The sequence below is a fragment of the Pinus tabuliformis genome, chromosome 1_1 (genome assembly GCF_031772625.1).
Source record: "Pinus tabuliformis cultivar Carrire ecotype Pingquan chromosome 1_1, CPIR1, whole genome shotgun sequence".
In the NCBI taxonomy this organism is placed as follows: domain Eukaryota; kingdom Viridiplantae; phylum Streptophyta; class Pinopsida; order Pinales; family Pinaceae; genus Pinus; species Pinus tabuliformis.
The window spans coordinates 105,856,495-105,880,024 of record NC_142297.1 but is presented as its reverse complement, the minus strand read 5'-3'; positions in this window follow the sequence as shown (position 1 = coordinate 105,880,024).

Genomic DNA, 23,530 nt, shown 5'->3' with positions numbered 1-23,530 from the left:
ATTAGATATTTCATGTAATTAATACTCTTTCCCTCTTCCTAGATAAATAGAGGAATGCAAGACTTACATATGGTTCAGAAATTCTAGGAAAAACACTACATGTATAATTTCAGGTTGTATTTCCTGTGTAATACTGGTCTTTCAGAATATCAATGAAACTGTCGTGATTCCTTATGGGCCTCTAAATTAGACATAAATTTAGGCCCATGCCTCTAAATTAAAACATAAATTAAGGCCTATGACCATCCTTCAGCACATTAAACATCTCTTTTTGCATTAGATAATTTATTTTTAACTTTAATATATTCATTAGGAAGGTTTATTAATAATTGAATATTTGTGCTTAATATTATTTATTTTTTGTGGAATATTATGAGAATATTGGGCAGATTATGAAGAGTTGGAGGATGAGATAATTTAGGGACTTGTTCCCACCTACTAGAGGATCAGTAATAAATAATAAGTCAACAAGATATTATGGAATTATGGTACAAATTGTGGAACTCCAATGATTGAGAAAATCTAGGAATGTGTTCCACTAATCAAGGGAGCAGATCCACTAATCAAGGGATTTCGGTGGGGAAATATTTCTCCATTCATGGAGAATGATTCTTAATCATTTTGTATAAGTACCAAGTTGAATTTTCCTCTAGGGAATGATTGAGAAAATCTAGGAATATGTTCGATGACATTTAATGCAAATTCCTAGTATTGGGGACTAGATCCACTAATCAAGGGATTTTGGTGGGGAAAGCTTCTTCCATTCATGGGGAATGATTCCTAATCATTTTGTATAAGTACCAAGTTGAATTTGCCTCTAGGGAGAGATTTTCATTAGTGTTATTGTGGAAGGATCTTGTATTCTTGCAGCTCCATTTTATTTTCTTGTATGGATGTAATTCTATTGATAAAAGTAATGAAGATTGGTCTCATGTTCAGCTTCTAAATCTTTTTCTCCTCCATAGGTCTCTGATTTTCCTTGGGCTTGGCCATACCAGGAACCTCAGAGCCCTTTTGTATCATTTTCTTTCCTTCTTTTCATTTCTTATTCACATGCATCTCTAGTTTTTATTTCTTTTTATTTCTACATTTAGTATTAATGATTTTTTGTTGTAGGATTGAGTTAAATGGTTGATGTAATTTCTTTTACAGGATCACAAGGATTATTTCATCCTTGGAAAATCTTTTGAAGTTCATAATAATCATTGAGTTGTTTGGATTAGTCTTCTTATTCCCAAATCTATATTGTTGGACCTCCTTTTTAGTGAAGAACACTAAATTTCTGCTATATTTAGAGCATGCTAACGAGCTTCAATAGAATTAGTTCCACTTGCATCAGATCAAAAAAACGTTCTAGTTCATAAAAAAAATTACCCCATTTCATTTGCACTTGATTTGGTTAGGCACCTTTTAGATTTTCTAGCTCACTAGTTCTCGAATTTCTATATTTTCGACTACTAATGTTTTTTATTTTTTTTGCATAGGTTAACATAGATCTTTTCGAATGATTCCACTTAGAATAGGGACATAGGAAATCCTAGTTAATAAAAAAAAAATTCCCATCCAATTTGTATTTGATTTTCTTGGTCATTAAACCCTCACCAATTTCATGATTTCACAAGGAAACTTCTCCAAGCTTTTTGAGCAAATCCATCCATCTCCCAACTTTGATTTTGAGTTCTGAGTGATAATATGAATTTTCTCTCTCCATTCCACCCATCACACACCTTTCCTAGGGCTCCCATCACCTCCAACACCTCACATTTTCCTCTCGGCTGTATCCTGTAGGTTCACTGTAATTCCTATAGGATCATCCTGTAGGTTTCTAGTACATCCTGTAGGTTTTCCTAAAATGGCCTGTTTTAAGGCTGAATTGATGGAAAACCTCTAGGAATTCACCAAATGTCTCCCACACCATCCAACCATCTCCTAACTATTCCATCCAACCTCCAATATCCTTAATTCACCTGTCACATCACCAAAGGAAATTAGTTTGCATACTTGATTTTGCATGAAAAGACAAAAAGAAAAAAAATAGATTTATTTCAGTCCCTTTACTTGCACATTAGTGATGTTTGATGCTTCTTACTTCTATGCTTAGATAGTAGCATTTGGTTCATGATAATTTAGCATTATTGCAAAGCATAGTTTCTTGGTAATTAATTAGGAAATGGTGTGATTTAGCATTGAATTTATGTCTCTTTCCTTGTACTTCCTTTCTTGCAATAGGTTAAGGTTCCATTTCGAACATTTCATTTTCTGCAATTAGTTTAGGATTTGACTTCAGTACATGCACTCCATTACATCATGATAGCAAAGGAAGGACACATTGTATGGCACACATATAGTTCCGACACCTCTCAAGTTTGTACGAACCCTGGGTTGATAATCAAAGTCAGTAGTGTTGGGAGTTGCAGCATTCTTGTTGCAATACCGAGGCTCATCACTTTTTGGCATCGTTGCCGGAGAGGTTTCAAAGTATGCATTGGTTTCTTCCCTAGTTGATTCATGTCTTTTCACTTTTTGCAAAAACAAAATATTTGCATTAGGCATATTTAATTTCAAAAGTAGAAAATTACATTGCATTATCGTTTTCATTCAATCATAAAGAAAAAACAAAATTTCTCCAACACCAACCCACCCCCCCATTTGATCACATGGTGAAGTAAGATCCATATCACCATTCAATTTTGAGGGTAGAAGAAGAATATGAAAAAGAATGTAGAAGAAATGGATGGAGATGATGGCAACGAAGAAGATACTTTCAAAATTCCCATTCAAGATACTGATGGTAGTGTGCACATGAAGAACATCCCTCCATCTTTTCTTCCAAAATTTCATGGTTTAAGGTCAGAGGATCCGGAAAACTTTCTCCTTGAATTTGAAATTGTTTGTAGATCTTATGGTTACTTATTAAAAACTCAAAAATTGAGATTGTTTCCAGCAACATTGAAGGATAAAGCTCTTAAATGGTTCATGAGTTTAAGGACTAATTCAATAAGATCGTGGAATGATATGAAAAATATATTTATAGAAAAATATAAAGATCATGATCTTAAAGAAGAAATCTTTAGAATGAATTAAAGAGAAGATGAGAGTCTAGAGGATCTAATAGAGAGGTTCATGTCTAATGTTAAGAGGGAAAAACTACATCATTTAGGATCAGACACACTAAAAACCCTCTCACTTAGAACAATTAGGGATGAGTGGATTGATCTCCTTAATCTCATGAGTAGAGGTGGTGTATATCAATTATCATTTGAGGAAATTTGTGAAACATGCAAACACATATCAAGAGGAAAAGCAAGAGTAGGTAAATCAACATCCAGATCGGTAAGTCAAGCTAAACTTGGAAATTTGTTTGATGATTTTAATACATAAATTCTTAGCAATCTAACAAAACAAGTAGAAATGTTAGGAATGCAAGATGAAGGAAAAGAAAATGCTGATATTTGTTTTGCAGAATCACATGATGTTAAACATTGTTCATCATTATCAATGTTGAAGGAAGTTTACCAAGAGTATAATGGAGCATATCAATTGCCAATGCAGCTATGTTATGTAGCTCCAAGAGAACCACGGCAGCCTATTCAGCAGATATGATGCAAGAGCCTAATTCACAATTTCATGGTTATGCATATCCACCTCAAATTAATTGGAACACACCTTTTCCTTGGCAACATTGGCCATCTCAACCCCAAAACCAATCTTTGCAACAAGGTTGGCAAGGAACTTATGGGAGACATCCAAAATATCCTCAATATTTTCCTCAATATCCTCCATACCCAACTCCATGTTATCCCTACCATTTATCTCCATCACAACCACAACCCCAACCACATCCATCTCAAATATCCACTCCCACTCAACTACCTATACGACCATTTCCAAGCCCACATATTGAAGTAGTTCAGCCCACTTACAATGTTGAGGTACAACACTTCCAAACATCTCCTCTTGAGATCAATGATATTCACCATAGCTTAGGAAGAGTATTGAAAAAAAGAGATACTCTTGAAATTATTGAAGGACAACATCCAGAAGAAGAAGATTCAAATGAGAATACCAAAGGATCATGGGCTAAATTTGATAAAGAGTAGACAACAAAATTAGAGATTGAGAAAGCTCCCTCATGGTTACCATGAAATCCTCCATGTGGTCAAGAGAGCAATCAACAAAAAGAGGAAGATTTGAAGCTCATGGAAGAAGAAGACATCCAAGATGATCCAAAGTAGCAAGTGGACCAGTGGTATCACAACGATATTGAAATATGGTTCTAGACAGTCATTAAGTTGCAACAATACCCTCTTCTTCAAATGTGCTTGATATCACCAAAGTCAAATCATTTGATCTCTCAAATCCAAGTACATGTCAAAGCATGCATTTCAAGCCTCCACATCATTTTGTATGTCATCTTGATGTGCACATGGCTCCATTGGAAGTATTCTTATACTTGGAAGTGATTTTGTTTTTCAAGTAGGGTAGGGTAGAAGAGAAAAAAAAATTGAAAAAAAAAGAAAAAAATCTAAGATGAAAACCTCCTTGGAGGCGCCTTAGATTGGCTCATTGATTGAAAACCTCCATGAGGTGGTCAATGGGTTGGAAAAAAAAAAGAGAAAAAAATTCCTAGGTGAAAACCTCCTTTGAGGTGCCTAGGCAAACCTACTAGTTGAAAACCTCATTGAGGCGGCTAGTAGGCCTAGAAGAAAAGAAAAGAGAACAAAAAAAATAAAAGAATCCTTGTTCCATGCATGCATGTACTCTTCAACATCTGCAAGCAACAAGAACAAGTTGGTACCAAAAGGAAAATTGGTCAAGCCTAGTCAAAAGAAGTCAAATTTTGAATTTCTCCTACTTTGTTAAAATGCTCCAACAAGGCCAAGGCCATGCCAATCCACCACCCTCATCTATTTTCACCATTCACCCATCATTCTCAAGCTTCTACCACTCATTTTCCTTGTTGTCTTAAAAAACTACAGGATGCTTTGTTTTACTACAGTATACAAAAATACATAGAGCAGAAATTTTATTTTTCCATAACTTGAAAACCATGCATCCATTTGCCAATCTGTTTTAGGGGGAGATGCATATGGATGATGATAACATGCTCAAGAAATTTTAGCAAATTCCAGTGCACGATTTCCAAGAAATTAGCCTCCATCACCTTCAGCCATTTTTGCTTTTTTTCAATATCTGTGCATCCATTTAAAAAATTGTTTCATGGGGCAATGCATATGGCTGATGGTAACATGACCAAGCAATTTCAACAAATTCTAGTGCATGGTTTCCAAGAAACCGACCTCCATCAATTTCATCCATTTTTTATTTTTTCTCTAGATACGTGCATCCATTGACCAAATTTTTTCTATGGGGAGGTGGAAAATGGTGATGGCAACATGCTCAAAAAGTTTCAACTCAATCTGGTTTACGGTTTGGGAGATATGGACAAAACAAGTCGTTGTCCTGTAAACCTACAGGATACAGAACAACACCTACAGGATTGGAAGTGAGCAGTTTTAAAGGAGATCCAGAGGTCAAAGAAGCTCCTCCAGAGCTTAGCAGTAGCATCAGGATCATCATCATCACCATCCAACACCTGCACATCAACATCAACTCAACAACAACATGCATGTCTCTCCAACAACCATCAGGTAGGTACAGGTATGCAATATTCTTGACCTCTTCTCTTGAGCATATTATAGTTAGAAATTTGTTGTCAATGCATGAGAGATGAGGTTTTATAAGCTAAGGATGGGTCAATAGTCTCAACCGTCTTCAGCTAGTTAATTGCAACTCACTCCTTCACTCATGCAATGTTGAAAAGTCAAATTATGAAGGGTGATGATTTCAAGGAATGATGACAACAATTAAAAGAAGAATTTTTTGCAAAGGCCAAGGTCACCACAGTACTCCAAGCCTTCCATCCACTTCATATTCACTATCTATTCATCATTCATCCATCCCATTTCATTATTGAAAAGAAAAACAAAGAGAGCATCCTCTCCATTTTCATGAAATTTCGATTTGCAAGTCAGCAAGAAGGACAATCAAAGAGCAAAGGAGGATAAAAAAGAGACCCCTATCACTCAAATTTTTATTTTACCACTCAGTACCATTCATTCCTCCACCATTTATGTTATTTTTTCCACTCCTTTACCTCAGTTTACAAAGGGACTGTGTTTTCTACAGGATCCCCTAAAAACCCTACAGGATGATCGTGTAGGCATTATAGTGACCCAGAAATCCTACAGGAGGCATTCCTGAGGCAAATAAATGGCTTGATATGCCAATAAAATGCACCCCCTTCATTTTGTATAAGTATCAAGTCGAATTTGCCTCTAGGGAGAGATTTTCATTAGTGTTATTGTGGAAAGAGCTTGTATTCTTGCAGCTCCATTGTATTTTCTTGCAGGGATGTAATTCTATTGATGAAAATAATGAAGATTGGTGTCATGTTCAACTTATAAATCTTGTTCTCCTCCCTTTGAGTTTCCTTAGGCTTGGCCATCCTAGGAACCTCAGGGCCCTTTTGTATCATTTTCTTTCCTTCTTTTCATTTCTTATTGACATGCATCTCTAGTTTTTATTTCTTTCTATTTCTGCATTTAGTATTAATGATTTCTTGTTGTAGGATTGAGTTAAATGGTTGATGTAAGTTATTTTGTAGGATCACAAGCATTATTTCATCGTTGGAAAATATTTTTAATTTCATAATAATCATTTATTTTCTTGGATTAGTCTTCTTATTCCCAAATCTAGATTGTTGGACCTCCTTTTTAGCGAAGAACAATAAATTTCTGCTAATTTTAGAGCATGTTAACGAGCTTCAATTGAATTAATTCCACTTGTATCAGATCAAAAAAAACATCTAGTTCATAACAAAAATTACGCCATTGCATTTTCACTTGATTTGGTTAGACATTTTTTAGATTTACTAGCTCACTAGTTCTCGCATTTCTAGATTTTCGACTAGTAATGTTTTTTATTTTTTTAGCATGGGTTAACAGAGATCTTTTTGAATGATTCCACTTGGAATAGGGACCTAAGACATCCTAGTTAATAAAAAAATTTGTCCCTTCCAATTTGGATTTGATTTTCTTGGTCATTAAACCCTCACCAATTTCATAATTTCACAAAGAAACTTCTCCAAGCTTTTTGAGCAAATCCATCCATCTCCCAACTTTGGTTTTGAGTTCTGAGTGATCCTAGGAATTTTCTCCCTCCATTCCACCCATCACACACCTTTCATAGGTCTCCCATCACCTCCAACACCTCACATTTTTCTCTCGGTTGTATCTTGTATGCTCACTGTAATTCCTACAGAATCATCTTGTAGGTTTTTAGTACATCCTGTAGGTTTGCCTAAAATGGCCTATTTTAAGGCCGAATTGATGGAAAACCTCTAGGAAGTCACCAAAAGCCTCCCAAGGGTATCCCAAACCATCCAACCATCTCCTAACCCTTCCATCCAACCTCCAACATCCTTAATTCACCTGCCACATCACCAAAGGAAATTAGTTTGCATACTTGATTTTGCATGAAAAGACAAAAAGACAAAAACAGATTTATTTTAGTCCCTTTACTTGCACATTAGTGATGTTTGATGCTTCTTACTTCCATGCTTAGATAGTATCATTTGGTTCATGATAATTTAGCATTATTGCAAAGCATAGTTTCTTGGCAGTTAATTAGGAAATTGTGTGATTTAGCATTAAATTTTTGTCTCTTTCCTTGTACTTTCTTTCTTGCAATAGGTTAAGGTTCCATTTCGAACATTTCATTTTATACAATTAGTTTAGGATTTGACTTCAGTACATGCACTCCATTACATCATGACAACAAAGGAAAGACACATTGTATGCCGCGCATATAGTGCCGACACCTCTTAAGTTTGTATGAACTCCGGGTTGATAATCAAAGTCGGTAGCCTTGGGAGTTGCAGCATTCTTGTTGCAATACTGAGGCTCATCAATTCCATATTCAAAGGATTACAGTATGTGTCCCACTGTGTTTTACTCATTAAAATGTTCATGCTTCTTGCGCTAATTTATGTAGTTATTATTGCTATATATGTTTCAAGCTCTCTTATAGATTCATTGGTAAGTTGTATGTTAATGCAAATGCATGTTACCGTCCCACAGATTCATTTGTCTTGACATTGTTTATGTATACGCCTGTGAGGATCATTGCAATTATATATTTAAACGTGAAGCATATGAATCATAGCCTTTAGGCCTTCCTTTAGACCTCATTTCCACTTGTAACCCAAATAACATAGAAATCCTTACGACCTCGAGCTCTTTTTGTTCAACATTGAATTCTTGAGGTCCTAAGATCTATGTGATGAGTTTCCCTCCTCTAGTATCTGTTGGGTTGTGTTATATTCTTTCCATGACTAGCCCACGTAGTTAACCGAGGGGTTAGAGGGGGGGCGGAGCCCCCATTCGTTGCGCCGATTGTGTAACGGGGGTGGGGGGTCGCAGGGGGTTTGAGGTGTACCCATAACCCCACTTTATGGGGTCCGGGGCAACGCCCCGAAAAAATTTGGTTTTGGACCCTATGTTAGGTTGGGCAAACCCACCTACGGTTTTGTGCATGATTTTCGCACATATTTTTTTGGACGCGATGGTTTTTGGTCCGTGGTATTGGATGCTTTGGCGTGTATAAATATGTATTATAACATTGAAAGGAACATAAGGAAAAATCAAGCTGGTAGTCCCAGTTTTGGGATCCAGGGGAAATCTCTATGTATATGTGTTTTATGTGTTATGATCTCCCATTGTTTATTTTCTGTGTTTTAGAATTCGTATGCAAGTAATTTTTGTACGGGGTTAAAATCTACAGTATCTTGTTTCGCCTGCTCTACAGAAGATTATTAAGCTGCAAGACCTTGAAGCTATCAACCTCCACTCTTTTGATGATTATTTACGAGATCTGAATTTGTGAATAAGTATTTGAAATCCATGTTTCATTTCTTCGGATTAATGAACCAACCTATTTCATATATACCCATAAACCTATAGAACCTGTTATTACTTCGATAATTCATTTTAAGTAAAAAGAAGGAAAATCCAAAGGTAACCACAAACTGCTTTTGGAGATTGGGACCTAGGCTTCCTGATGTTTAGAGAGGGCTCTCTCTTTAAAATTTAACGTTGTTTTAGTTAAGATGGTTTTTAGGCTAGTTATGATTGTTCAAAGTGTTAGTGCCTAAATCTACCTCAGGCTGAAGGAAGACAGGTCTAGAGTAACATCAAACCACGCTTAACCTGGTAGCTAGCCCTACCAAGTCGGGAGAGGGCTCTCTCCTTGTCAATCTCAATTAGGATATTGGCAACTAGGGCTTGATATGACTGAAATGAATGCTGATTTTAGGCTAGGTATAGTAGATCTGAGAATTTTGTTTGATTTTAGGTTTTGGTTGCTAGATCAATTGGAGAAGGTAGATTGGGTCCGGGAAATCAACTCAGGGATACAGTCATGTTCTGTGGGGCGAGGTAGACAAGGGTTTATGTAATAGAAATAGATTGAGATGGTAGTTTTAAGACAGTTGAGGAGTTGTGGAGGGCATAAAGAAACTATGAATCCTCTTCAAACAGTTGAAAACATTGAAAACCAAATGCATTCCCAATACAAAGCACATCAGTGTATTTTGTTCATTCACCTTGATTCATTTAGTTTTAGAAGAGAAAGATAGATTTGGATACATATAAAACATAAGTAAAACTCATTACAAAGAAGAAACAATACATAAACTCACTGTCACAAGAATCCCACAAAAATAGCTGTGAAACCTAGTTTTATTCCTTGCCAAACTGCTGTAGAGATATACAATAGAGTTCAGAGCTTCCACAAGAGTCCAAACTTTACAAATTACTAAGAAATTACATAATATATGCAAGGAAACCACTCATGCTAGCTATCCAGGTCGAATCCATGAGAAGAAGGGTAGTTTCAACCATATCTAAACTAAGAACAGGAATATAGGTAGTGGAACAACTTGCCTCTAAAACCAAGGAAACTAACTCATTACAACTCAAAACCACTTGGGACTTGATGTATCTACCCTATGAAGTGATTTTCATCCATATTTACATCAAATTCATCATTTACCATGCTTACATTTACCAAGAAATGAGGAAAAAATAATCTCGCAAGAAAACTAGGAAAAATCTGGAAAATCAGGCAAAATTGGCAAAATCAATCCTTGGCATGTTTTGGACAAAACCCTCTCTCCATTTTAAAAAATTCATCTTTTATTGCTCAAAAACATCATTGGAGTAGAACCTATCCCGATGTGTGGAACAAGGAATTTGTCGAAATGAAGCGAAATGGAGGGGATAGGGAGCTTCTAAATTCTTGAGGAAATTTTGGGAAGTAGGGAGGGATGTTAGGAAGCAGGGGAAAGTGGAATTTCAAAGTTTGAGTGAGGGGAAGGAGTCCAAAAAGGCAAAACACAAGTCCAACCTAGAAAATTGCCAAGTTGTAGCAAGAAACTAGGGTTTGTGCGAAAATGAGGAATTTGGGGGATCTCAGTGATGGGAAGTGTTTGATAAGGTACTTTAAGAATAGGGGAAGGTGTATGAACATCAGGATACCTGTTTTGCCGATGATTTGACCGCCCAAGAGAAATTGCCTTCAAAACCCTAGGAGAGGGAAAATGACCTTACCTAGGTGCAACTGAAGCATGAACAAGGTGTAAAATGACCCAGTGGGATTTGACATGATAATGAAAACTCTCTGAATGATGGTACACTCAGCTGAACGGTGACATGGACTGACATTTGGACAACTTTGACAAGGGTAAAATCAAACCCTAAACCTAATGCCTAGTGACCAAATTTTTCTTGAAGACTCACTGAGATGACAAAATTTGACCTTGACACCTTAAAATCACTTTGTAAGAGCATGTTTGATCACTGGAGGAAGGCTGCAAAGACTGACACTAACATTGGCTCCAATAGGGATGGCAGCTCCCTGGAGGTGCCAAGAACTGCAAATCTTTGGGTGAGCAGACAGTGCCTTCGTCCATTGGGCTATGGAGTCCATTATTCCGACAAACCAACATGACTCAATTTATTGACTAAAACTTGAATTAAACCGACTTAATTATGAAACCAACATGACTAAAAAACCTGACTCGATGCAAAAGGAAATGACTCATGACTGACTTAACTAAAACAAGAACTGACGAAACTTATTCAATGGCAGCAGTCCATCAAGATTTCGAGGGTTTCAAATCATGATGACAGCCACCTGCGTACTAATGCAATATGTACAATCATGTGTAATGTGTCTTCCAATGTAACCAATCAAGTAGATGCCTCCTTGATTGATTCTCCGGATCAGATCTTCTAGTCAACAACAGATACTGGTAACTGGGCCTCCAAAAACACAGTTGACCATGATCTCCTTCATCGTTGAATACTGCAATAATCACCTTCACTGTTGACTACAATAGATCTGTCATTGGATCATGAAAAACATGAAGATTTTCCTGCTGCTGAAAGAGCAAGGTGTCTTTCTCCTTTGATACTGATCTTTCTTCACACTGTACTTCAATAAGAGTATGTTCTTGGTCTTGAGCAAAGATCTGAGCTGACTGGATTATTTCTTCATGAAGACTGCGTTCTGATGACATGAGAACGTTTGGATCCAAAACTCTGTCTTCTTCTATGGACAGATCCGAAACGACACTTTTTCTTTCATCACTTTTAGCCATATGGAATTCTTCAACCTGCTGATCTATAAAGCTGCTCACCGGATTGTCATCCTTTTCAAAAGCGATATTACGAATATTCTTCCTTATAAACTGAAATGCTTCGTAACACAAGGGTACAGAATCCTCTTGCGTCATTAAATCATGTATTTCGGCTACCTCACCTTCATCTGTAATATGATCTTGAATTGTGTTTGGTGGCTGCAAATCTAGTTCTGTATCCAAAATGATTTCATCAATCATTTCAGTGGAAGATTTCTTATTAACGACCTACTCAAAAATTTCACCATCTGTCTCATCTTCAACATTAAAACTGAGAGATTGTTGATTTCCTACAAGCTTTTCATTTGAAGATTTACTATGCAATTTACCCGGCAAAAACTGAAATGATACAAAACAGAGAGGTAAGGAATCTTCTTGTATCGTCTGATCATATAAGCCAGCTTCTATGTCTTCATGTGCAACCTGACTATTAATGGCATTTCGGGGCTGGAACTCTGAATAAAAGAAGTCTGGAACAAAGTTTTCATCTCCCTCAAGAGGATCCAAATCAAGATTTGTCGATAGCTGATGTCTAATTGCATGGAAATTATCTCTGATGAACTGACATGAATCAAAGCACAAAGGCAAAGATCCTTCACTTACTTCAAAATCTGTTGCACTTTCCTCATCATTTCCATAGCTGATATGCCTCGGTTGATCATTGTACTCGAGCTGCTGTAAGCAAACTTCCTCATCCCATAAACAAGCTGCTGATTTGTCTGCAAGACTAGATTCTGTTTGGAGAGCATAATCATCATCATCATACTGATCAAATTGAGGCAAATCGTCAGTATAAAACATGTCATCAAGCATACATGTCACATCAACAGGTCTTTCTTCTCCAATATGATCTACAAAACAATCCTTATGACTACTGAGATAAGAAACAAAATGTTTTGGATCAGCCACTTGTTCATGAACGTCATTTTCATCTTTTGCAGTCATTTTTCTCACCATCTCTTCTACTGCACTCACCAAAATGTCAAGCTTTTCCTCTGAAGGTGTAGTTTTCCCTGGATCCACGTTTTTCATCTCTTCTTCTTTCAACCTTGCCCTTCTGATCAGCAAATGAGCCTCTACATTTACTGCATTGTTCTGCATCTCTTCAAGTGTTGCGACATTCTTTTCTCTCAGTTGAAACTCCATTTCTTGATCAAAGGCACTCGGGTAGTGCAAGAGAGCAGATCCAGGAGTGGGTCTTATATCAACCAACATCGAATAATAAACTTGATTAAATCTGGCTGAAAATTGTTGTACTATCTCCCCTGGCAGTCTTTTCAGCTGATTATACTCTTCTACGATAAGGAAAGGTTTCTGTCCAATCCTCCACCTGTCAAGAAAAACTTTGATGAACTGCTGTAAATCTATGATGCTCGGATCCGGCAGGGCTTTGAACCAACTCTTGACTTTTCCTTGCAAAGAAAGCACAAAAAGCCTTATACTGACATCTTCTTCATCAATTTCGAAAAGGTCTAGAAAAGTCTCAACATTCTGCACATGTTGCTCGGCATTGACATTCTTACATTCACCGTCGAATCTTGGCAAGTATAGATTATAATTTTTGGGGAAAGCATGAAGAACAGAAGGTAAAACAAGAGGTTTATACCTATCTGGGATTATAACAGCTGTAGGGATATGTACAAGAGCTATGGGATCAGTTTTGTTTTCTTTAGGCTCATCACTTTGCAGAGAATCATCATAAGATGTAGGAAAAGTAAGGAGGCCAAGATCCAAGGGAAACTCACTATTTACACTTTTTGAATAGGTCGAGTGAAGATTCTGATCACCTTTATCATACAACAAGTTCTGAAAAACTTTCAGGGCAGCTTCAAGAACAACAAAGAAGTAATTCACAAGGAAGCAGAGTAGGTCCTGAATACCATTCCACTTTGGATACCTGAACTTTGTGTAATATCCTTCCATTTACACAGAGAAAAATTTAGACCTCCAGCGGAATCACCATGAAGCACCGATTGCTGGATTCTTAAGTGAATGGAGTCGCCAGGTGAATGATTTCAGCCGTCTTCTTATGTCTGATTGTTTTTCACCATCAACCATCAGATCTGAGCTTGATATATGTACTGGGGCAAAACAATCTTCAAGCAAACCATTTTCGTCCCCAGTATGGTCGTCACTATGTTAGCACCTAAATCTACCTTAGGCTGAAGAAGGCAAAAATTAGGGTAACCACAAACCACGCTCAGTCTCGTAGCTAGCCCTACGAAAGCAGGAGAGGGCTCTCTCCGAGTCACACTCAGCGAATAGATGAACGAAAAGGACTGAGATGACTTTCCAACGAACAATTTGTCTTAGGCTAGTAAGTGAAAATGAACATAAAGAGGGATTTTTATGAATGACTGTGTTTCTGGGATGTTATGGGACCACTGGACCTCAATGAAATAGAGAACTTAACATAAAGGAGCAGATTATTTCATGACACAAGGTAGGTGGAAAGTATAGCAATTTTAGTTTTAAGATATGCCGGAATGGGGAGATTGATTAAGAAGGTGAAAAGGGCATGGACAACATGAATCATTTTCAACAGAAGATGAACACTGTACATGAAATTTTCCCACGTGTAGAGCAATAAACTTGAATTCTACCTAATCGCGTTCGAAAAATTTCACCATAAATGAATATGAAATGAAATATGGAACATAAGAAGATACATATGAAACATAAGAGACACACTTGCTACACTCACAACCACATGAATCTCATGAAGCAGAGCCGCTGCCTTTCATTAATTCTCTGTAGAAATATACAATGCAGAAACAAAGTTTCTTTCCCACAGTCTCCCAGAAGTTACAAGCCAACCAACCCTTTGCAAATAAAATGTATACAATATATAGAATGTGTGGAGAAGAGATGGAACACCCAGGGGTTGGGAAGTTACTCAAATCATTTTGAAATGCAGATGGAGAGCCAACCATCAACTACGGGTGCAGCGCTCTCAAGCATGACATTTGGCATGTGGTGACCCTTTGCATTCTTCGCCACTTGGATAGATGCCCACCTGGAGAGAAAAATATTTAAAAGCTGCATTTGGTGCCAAAAAACTTAATAGTGAATGACTGGGCCCACTTGGAGAAGTCGCGACCCAAAATTTCGCGAAACGGGAGCAAACTGTTCAAAATTTCCTCTGTGCACCGCGCGCTTTTCTCTGTGCGTTACGGTACTTTGGGGCCTGTTTTGGGGTCCTTGAAGGTGTCCAAAATGTGCCCAAGTGGGCTTGTTGGAAATCTTGGCCTGTCTACTTTCTAACCCCACTAGAATTTCTGAATTTTAAGCTCATTTGCCCCTCCAAAACTTCATTCTCCCAAGACTGCTTTCTGTGTGTCCAAAAAGTGGCAGAGAGGCCATTTTTGGGTGTTTTTTGACCTTTAGGAGACCCAAAATTTGTCAAAATTTCTTTCCCGGACACCAGTAGACATATTTTTTGACGTTGAATCCAAAAATGCAAGCCATTCGTCGATCTGAGTTCTAGAATTTTAGCATCGCGTGGGGTGCGCAATGCACAGGGAGAAAAACCCTGTTTTTTGACCAAAAAATTTCCAAAACACAAAATTGCCCCAAATTTTTTGAAATTTCTGCTAGGGGCTCTCTATGGAGTGCCATGCTGAGCCAAGGAAGCCTCAGCCAAGATTCGGATCCGATCTTGCTCTTTTTCCCTTTTTGCCTTTCTTGTTGCTTTCCTCAATTTCGCCTTTAAGCTCCTTATCCGGGCCTTTAAACTCAAGCTCCGTGTCATGTAATGATAAGTCATGTGTCTCAACAGTGTGTTGTCTTCGTCGGCCTTGTTCAACATTTTGTCCAGGTGCATGTTAACTAAATCGAGAGTAGACTCCCGATCATCATGAATCTGTTGCTCCAAGGAAGTGAACTCAATCCCCCTATGTTGGGCAGCTTGGCGATCTTCACGGATGTTCTGCAGCTCCATGATCACATGCTGGTCTTCCAGCTGTTTGTTCCTCTGCTCCAAATACCTGATGTTCCATTTGGACATCTCCAACTTGAGTGATAAGGATTGAATCTCTGTTTCTTGCTCCTGGATGGTCTCTTTCAGCTGTGCACTTTGCGGACCTGTGTCGGCATCATCATCATCCTGAAGGAGAATGAATTCGGTCTCTCGTTCACCTGATGGCACACCTGAAGGCCCCTCGTCATGCTTGAGATTTTTTCCCTTGTCCTGTACCTGTGTTATCGATGGAGGAAGCGAGGCCCCTTCCACGTTGGGTGGAGATAACACTTGCTTTGCTGTTGCAAACAAAGGTCTGGTGCCTTTCGGATAGCCTCTCTGATATGTGATGAAAACTGGCACCGTAGTGGTCTCATGGCGCTCATAACCTCATAGTCCAATGAATGCTCAGATGCCGTGACTACTATGTAAAATACCTTGAGGACAAGAGGACTGTTGTTTATGAACTGTACTTAGGCTGCTCCTTTGATGATGATGAAGCTAGGTGTTGTTTGTGATATCTGCCACCAAGGGTAGCAATGAAACAAGGGAGTACTAGGAGGGGAGTAGTGTAATGGGAATAGGGGTTATAGGAGAATTTTTTTTAGGGATATATAAGGGGTTTTGGGGTATTTTGATAGGGTAGGGTTTGGGTTTTTGGCAAGGTAGGGTTTTAGGGTTTGTATTGACCAATAGGAGGAGGGGAAAGGGAATATGAGTTTGGTAGTGTTAGGGTAGTGATAATAGGGAAAATGGCATAGGGGAACAAGCGAAAATGATAAGGAAGGAAAAGGGGACCTTGGCATCAACATACACTTTTATACAACCCTAGCAAGATGGTTTCTTGGTGTCTTCTTGTGTTTAACTTTATGAAATGTTTTTGCATTCAATCATAGGCAATAAACCATCATATCTTTACCAAATTTGATGCACAAGTGAGTTTGAGAGCCTACCTTGCAATTAGAGGGGCTTCACAAAGAAATTTGAGTGAGTTTGGCAAATTCTGGGCACTTTTTCTCTATGCGTCGCGCGCTCTGTGTGCGTCGCGCTGGTTAGAAATTAACACTAGGCAGATCTCGCCAGTGCGTCGCACGCTCTATGTGCGACGCGCTCCTCCACCTGTGCGTTGCGCGTTTTCTGGAAGACTTTTGGAGGCCTTCCCGTTGTCAAAATTAGGCACAGGATAGCTCGTTGGAAAGGTATTTGAGTCTAATTTCCAACCCAAATAGAATTTTTCAATTTGGAGTTCATTTTCCTTGTCAAAAATTAAATCTCCCAAGACTGGTCAAAATGTGCCAAATGAGGCTGCCTAAAGGCAGAGTGTTGTTACAGTCAACTTTTGAATGCCTTCCTCAACTCAAAATTGAGCTCATGATAACTCATTAGAAATCTGTTTCTGTCTAGTTATCATTGGGCTCATCAGGCAAGTCATTTGGCCAACTGAGCTAGGAGAAAATTTGATTTTCCCAAGGTCACTTCAGAGGTGCATCAATTTTCCCGCGGCGATTGTATTTTTGAAATTTCTCCGAAACCATGACACCTGTGTAAAAAGTGAAAGAGGTTTTTCTTCCTTGGCATGTTTTGGACAAAAAATTCTCTCAGTTTTCAAAAATTCATCTTTTATTGCTCAGAAACATCATTGGAGTAGAACCTATCCCGATGTGTGGAACAAGGGATTTGTCAAAATGAAGCGAAATGAAGGGGATAGGGAGCTTCTAAATTCTTGAGGAAATTTTTGGAAGTAGGAAGGGATGTCAGGAAGAAGGGGAAAGTGGAATTTCAAAGGTTGAGTGAGGGGAAGGTGTCCAAAAAGGAAAAACACAGTTCCAACCTAGAAAATTGCCAAGTTGTAGCAAGAAACTAGGGTTTGTGCGAAAATGAGGAATTTGGGGGATCTCAGTGATGGGAAGTGTTTGATAAGGTAATTTAAGAATAGGAGAATGTGTATGAACATCAGGATACCAGTTTTGCCGATGATTTGACTGCCCAAGAGAAATTGCCTTCAAAACCCTAGGAGAGGGAAATGACCTTACCTAGGCGCAACTGAAGCATGAACAAGGTGTAAAATGAACCAGTGGGATTTGACATGATAATGACAACTCTCTGAATGATGGTACACTCATCTGAACGGTGACATGGACTGACATTTGGACAACTTTGACAAGGGTAAAATCAAACCCTAAACCTAATGCCTAGTGACCAAATTTTGCTTGAAGACTCACTGAGATGACAAAATTTGACCTTGAAACCTTAAAATCAATTTGTAAGAGCATGTTTGATCACTGGAGGAAGGTTGCAAAGACTGACACTAACATTGGCTCCAATAGGGATGGCAGCTCCTTGGAGGTGCTAAGAACTGCAGATCTTTGGGTGAGCAGACAGTGCCTTCGTCCATTAGGCTATGGAGTCCATTATTCCGAAAAACCAACATGAATCAATTTATTGACTGAAACTTGAATTAAACCGACTTAATTATGAAACCAACATGACTGAAAAAACCGACTCAATGCAAAAGGAAATGACTCATGACTGACTTAACTAAAACAAGAATAGACGAAACTTATTCAATGGCAGCAGTCCATCAAGATTTCGAGGGTTTCAAATCATGATGACAGCCACCTGCGTACTAATGCAATATGTACAATCATGTGTAATGTGTCTTCCAATGTAACCAATCAAGTAGATGCCTCCTTGATTGATTCTCCGGATCAGATCTTCTGGTCAACAACAGATACTGGTAACTGGGCCTCCAAAAACACAGTTGACCATGATATCCTTCATTGTTGAATACTGCAATAATCACCTTCACTGCTGACTGCAACAAATTTGCCATTGGATCATGAAAAACATGAAGATTTTTCTCCTGCTTAAAGAGCAAGGTGTCTTTCTCCTTTGATACTGATCTTTCTTCACACTGTACTTCAATAAGAGTATGTTCTTGGTCTTGAGCAAAGATCTGAGCTGACTGGATTATTTCTTCATGAAGACTGTGTTCTTATGACATGAGAACGTTTGGATCAAAAACTCTGTCTTCTTCTATGGACAGATCTGAAACGACACATTTTCTTTCATCACTTTCAGCCATATCGAATTCTTCAACCTGCTGATCTATAAAGCTGCTCACCGGATTGTCATCCTTTTCAAAAGAGATATTACGAATATTCTGCCTTATAAACTAAAATGCTTCGTAACACAAGGGTACAAAATCCTCTTGCATCATTAAATCATGTATTTTGGCTGCCTCACCTTCATCTGTAATCTGATCTTGAATTGTGTTTGGTGGCTGCAAATCTGGTTCTGTATCCAAAATGATTTCATCAATCATTTTAGTGGAAGATTTCTTATTAACGACCTGCTAAAAAATTTCGCCATCTGTCTCATCTTCAACATTAAAACTGAGAGATTGTTGATTTCCTACAAGCTTTTCATTTGAAGATTTACTATGCAATTTACCCCGCAAAAACTGAAATGATTCAAAACAGAGAGGTAAGGAATCTTCTTGTATCGTCTGATCATATAAGCCAGCTTCTATGTCTTCATGTGCAACCTGACTATTAATGGCATTTGGGGGCTGGAAATATGAATATAAGAAGTCTGGAACAAAGTTTTCATCTCCCTCAAGAGGATCCAAATCAAGATTTGTCGATAGTTGATGTCTGATTGCATGGAAATTATCTCTGATGAACTGACATGAATCAAAGCACAAAGGCAAAGATCCTTCACTTACTTGAAAATCTGCTACACTTTCTTCATCATTTCCATAGCTGATATGCCTCGGTTGATCATTGTACTCGAGCTGCTGTAAGCGAACTTCCTCATCCCATAACTAGCTGCTGATTTTTCTGCAAGATTAGATTCTGTTTGGAGAGCATAATCATCATCATCATACTGATCAAACTGAGGCAAATCGTCAGTATAAAACACGTCATCAAGCATACATGTCATATCAACAGGTCTTTCTTCTCCAATATGATCTACAAAACAATCCTTATGACTACTGAGATAAGAAACAAAATGTTTTGGATCAGCCACTTGTTCATGAACGTCATTTTTATCTTTTGCAGTCATTTTTCTTACCATCTCTTCTATTGCACTCACCAAAATGTCAAGCTTTTCCTCTGAAGGTGTAGTTTTCTCTGGATCCACGTTTTTCATCTCTTCTTCTTTCAACCTTGCCCTTCTGATCAACAAATGAGCCTCTACATTTACTACATTGTCCTGCATCTCTTCAAGTGTTGCGACATTATTTTCTCTCAGCTGAAACTCCATTTCCTTATCAAAGGCACCCGGGTAGTGCAAGAGAGCAGATCCAGGAGTGGGTCTTATATCAACTGGCATCGAATAATAAACTTGATTAAATCTGGCTGAAAACTGTTGTACTGTCTCCCCTGGCAGTCTTTTCAGCTGATTATACTATTCTACGATAAGGAAAAGGTTCTGTCCGATCCTCCACCTGTCAAGAAAAAATTTGATGAATTGCTGTAAATCTATGATGCTCGCATCCGGCAGGGCTTTGAACCAACTCTTGACTTTGCCTTGCAAAGAAAGTGCAAAAATCCTTATACTGACATCTTCTTCATCAATTTCGAAAAGGTCTAGAAAAGTCTCAACATTCTGCACATGTTGCTCGGAATTGACATTCTTACATTCGCTATCGAACCTTGGCAAGTATAGATTATAATTTTTGGGGAAAGCATGAAGAACAGAAGGTAAAACAAGAGGTTTATACCTATCTGGGATTATAACAGCTGTAGGGATATGTACAAGAGCTATGGGATCAGTTTTGTTTTCTTTAGGCTCATCACTTTGCAGAGAATCATCATAAGATGTAGGAAATGTAAGGAGGCCAGGATCCAAGGGAAACTCACTATTTACACTTTTTGAATAGGTCGAGTGAATATTCTGATCACCTTTATCATACAACAAGTTCTGAAAAACTTTCAGGGCAGCTTCAAGAACAACAAAGAAGTAATTCACAAGGAAGCAGAGTAGGTCCTGAATACCATTCCACTTTGGATACCTGAACTTTGTGTAAGATCCTTCCATTTTCACAGATAAAAAGTTATACCTCCAGTGGAATCACCATGAAGCACCGATTGCTGGATTCTTTAGTGAATGCAGTCGCCAGGTGAATGATTTCAACCGTCTTCTTATGTCTGGTCGTTGTTCACCATCAACCATCAGATCTGAGCTTGATAGATGTACTGGGGCAAAACAATCTTCAAGCAAACCATTTTCGTCCCCAGTATGGCCACCACTATGTTAGCACCTAAATCTGCCTTAGGCTGAAGAAGGCAAAAATTAGGGTAACCACAAACCATGCTCAGTCTCATAGCTAGCCCTACGAGAGCAGGAGAGGGCTCTCTCCGAGTCACACTCAGCGAATAGATGAACGAAAAGGACTGAGATGACTTTCCAACGAACAATTTGTCTTAGGCTAGTAAGTGAAAATGAACATAAAGAGGGATTTTTATGAATGACTGTGTTTCTGGGATGTTATGGGACCACTGGACCTCAATGAAACAGAGAACTTAACATAAAGGAGCAGATTATTTCGTGAGGCAAGGTAGGCGGAAAGTATAGCAATTTTAGTTTTAAGATATGGCGGAATGGGAGATTGATTAAGAAGGTGAAAAGGGCATGGACAACATGAATCCTTTTCAACAGAAGAATGAACATTGTACATGAAATTTTCCCACAGGTAGAGCAATAAACTTGAATTATACCTAATCTCATTCGAAAAATTTCACCAGAAATGAATATGAAATGAAATATGGAACATAACAAGATACATATGATACATAAGAGACACACTTGCTACACTCACAACCACAAGAATCTCATGAAGCAGAGCCACTGCCTTTCATTAATTCTTTGTAAAAATATACAATGCAGAAACAAAGTTTCTTTCCCATAGTCTCCCAAAAGTTACAAGCCAACCACCCCTTTGCAAATAAAATGTATACAATATATATAATGTGTGGAGAAGAGATGGAACGCCCAGGGGTTGGGAAGTTACTCAAATCATTTCGAAATGGAGATGGAGAGCCAACCATCAGCTACAGGTGCAGCGCTCTCAAGCATGACATTTGGCATGTGGTGACCCTTTGCATTCTTCGCCACTTGGATAGATGCCCAACTGGAGAGAAAGCTCTTTAAAAGCCACCTTTGGTGCCAAAAAACTGAATAGTGAATGACCGGGCCCACTTGGAGAAGTTGCAACCTGAAATTTCGCGAAATGGGAGCAAACTGGGCAAAATTTCCTCTGTGCGTCGCGCGCTTTTCTCTGTGCGTCGCGCTACTTTGGGGCCTATTTTTGGGCACTTGCAGGTGTCCAAAATGTGCCCAAGTGGGCTTGTTAGAAAGCTTTGCCTGTCTACATTCTAACCCCACTAGAATTTCTGAATTTGAAGCTCATTTGCCCCTCCAAAACTTCATTCTCCCAAGACTTCTTTCTGTGTGTCCAAAAAGTGGCAGAGAGGCCATTTTTGGGTGTTTTTTGACCTTTAGGAGACCCAAAACTTGTCAAAATTTCTTGCCCGGACACCAGTAAACGTATTTTTTGACACTAAATCCAAAAATGCAAGCCATTCGATCTGAGTTCTAGAATTTTAGCGCCGCGCCGGGTGCGTGACGCACAGGGAGAAAAACCCTGTTTTTTGACCAAAAAATTTCCAAAAACACAAAATTCCCCAAATTTTTTGAAATTTTGGATAGGGGCTCTCTATGGAGTGCCATGCTGAGCCAAGGAAGCCTCAGCCAAGATTCAGAGCTGATCTTGCTCTTTTTCCCTTTTTGCCTTTCTTGTTGCTTTCCTCAATTTCGCCTTTAAGCTCCTTATCCGGGCCTTTAAACTCAAGTTTCGTGTCCTGTAATGATAAGTCATGTGTCTCAGCAGTGTGTTGTCTTCGTCGGCCTTGTTCAACATTTTTTCCAGGTGCATGTTAACCAACTCGAGAGTAGACTCCCGATCATCATGAATCTGTTGCTCCAAGGAAGTGAACTCAATCCTCCTATGTTGGGCAGCTTGGCGATCCTCACGGATGTTCTGCAGCTCCATGATCACATGCTGGTCTTCCAACTATTTGTTCCTCTGCTCCAAATACCTGATGTTCCATTTGGCCATCTCCAACTTGAGTGATAAGGATTGAATCTCTGTTTCTTGCTCCTGGATGGTCTCTTTCAGCTGTGCACTTTGCAGATCTGTGTCGGCATCATCATCATCCTGAAGGAGAATGAATTTGGTCTCTCGTTCACCTGATGGCACACCTGAAGGCCCCTCGTCATGCTTGGGATTTTTTCCCTTGTCCTATACCTGTATTATTGATGGAGGAAGCGAGGCCCCTTCCACCTTGGGTGGAGATAACACTCGCTTTGCTGTTGCAAACAAAGGTCTGGTGCCTTTCGGATAGCCTCTCTGATATGTGATGAAAACGCGCACCGTAGTGGTCTCATGGCGCTCATAACCTCATAGTCAGATGAATTCTCAGATGCCGTGACTGCTATATAAAATACCTTGAGGACAAGAGGACTGTTGTTTATGAACTGTACTTAGGCTGCCCCTTTGATGATGATGAAGCTGGGTGTTGTTTGTGATATCTGCCACCAAGGGGAACAATGAAACAAGGGAGTATTGGGAGGGGAGTAGTGTAATGGGAATAGGGGTTATAGGAGAATTTTGTTTAGGGATATGTAAGGGGTTTTGGGTATTTTGATAGGGTAGGGTTTGGGTTTTTGGCAAGGTAGGGTTTTAGGGTTTGTATTGACCAATAGGAGGAGGGGAAAGGGAATATGAGTTTGGTAGTGTTAGG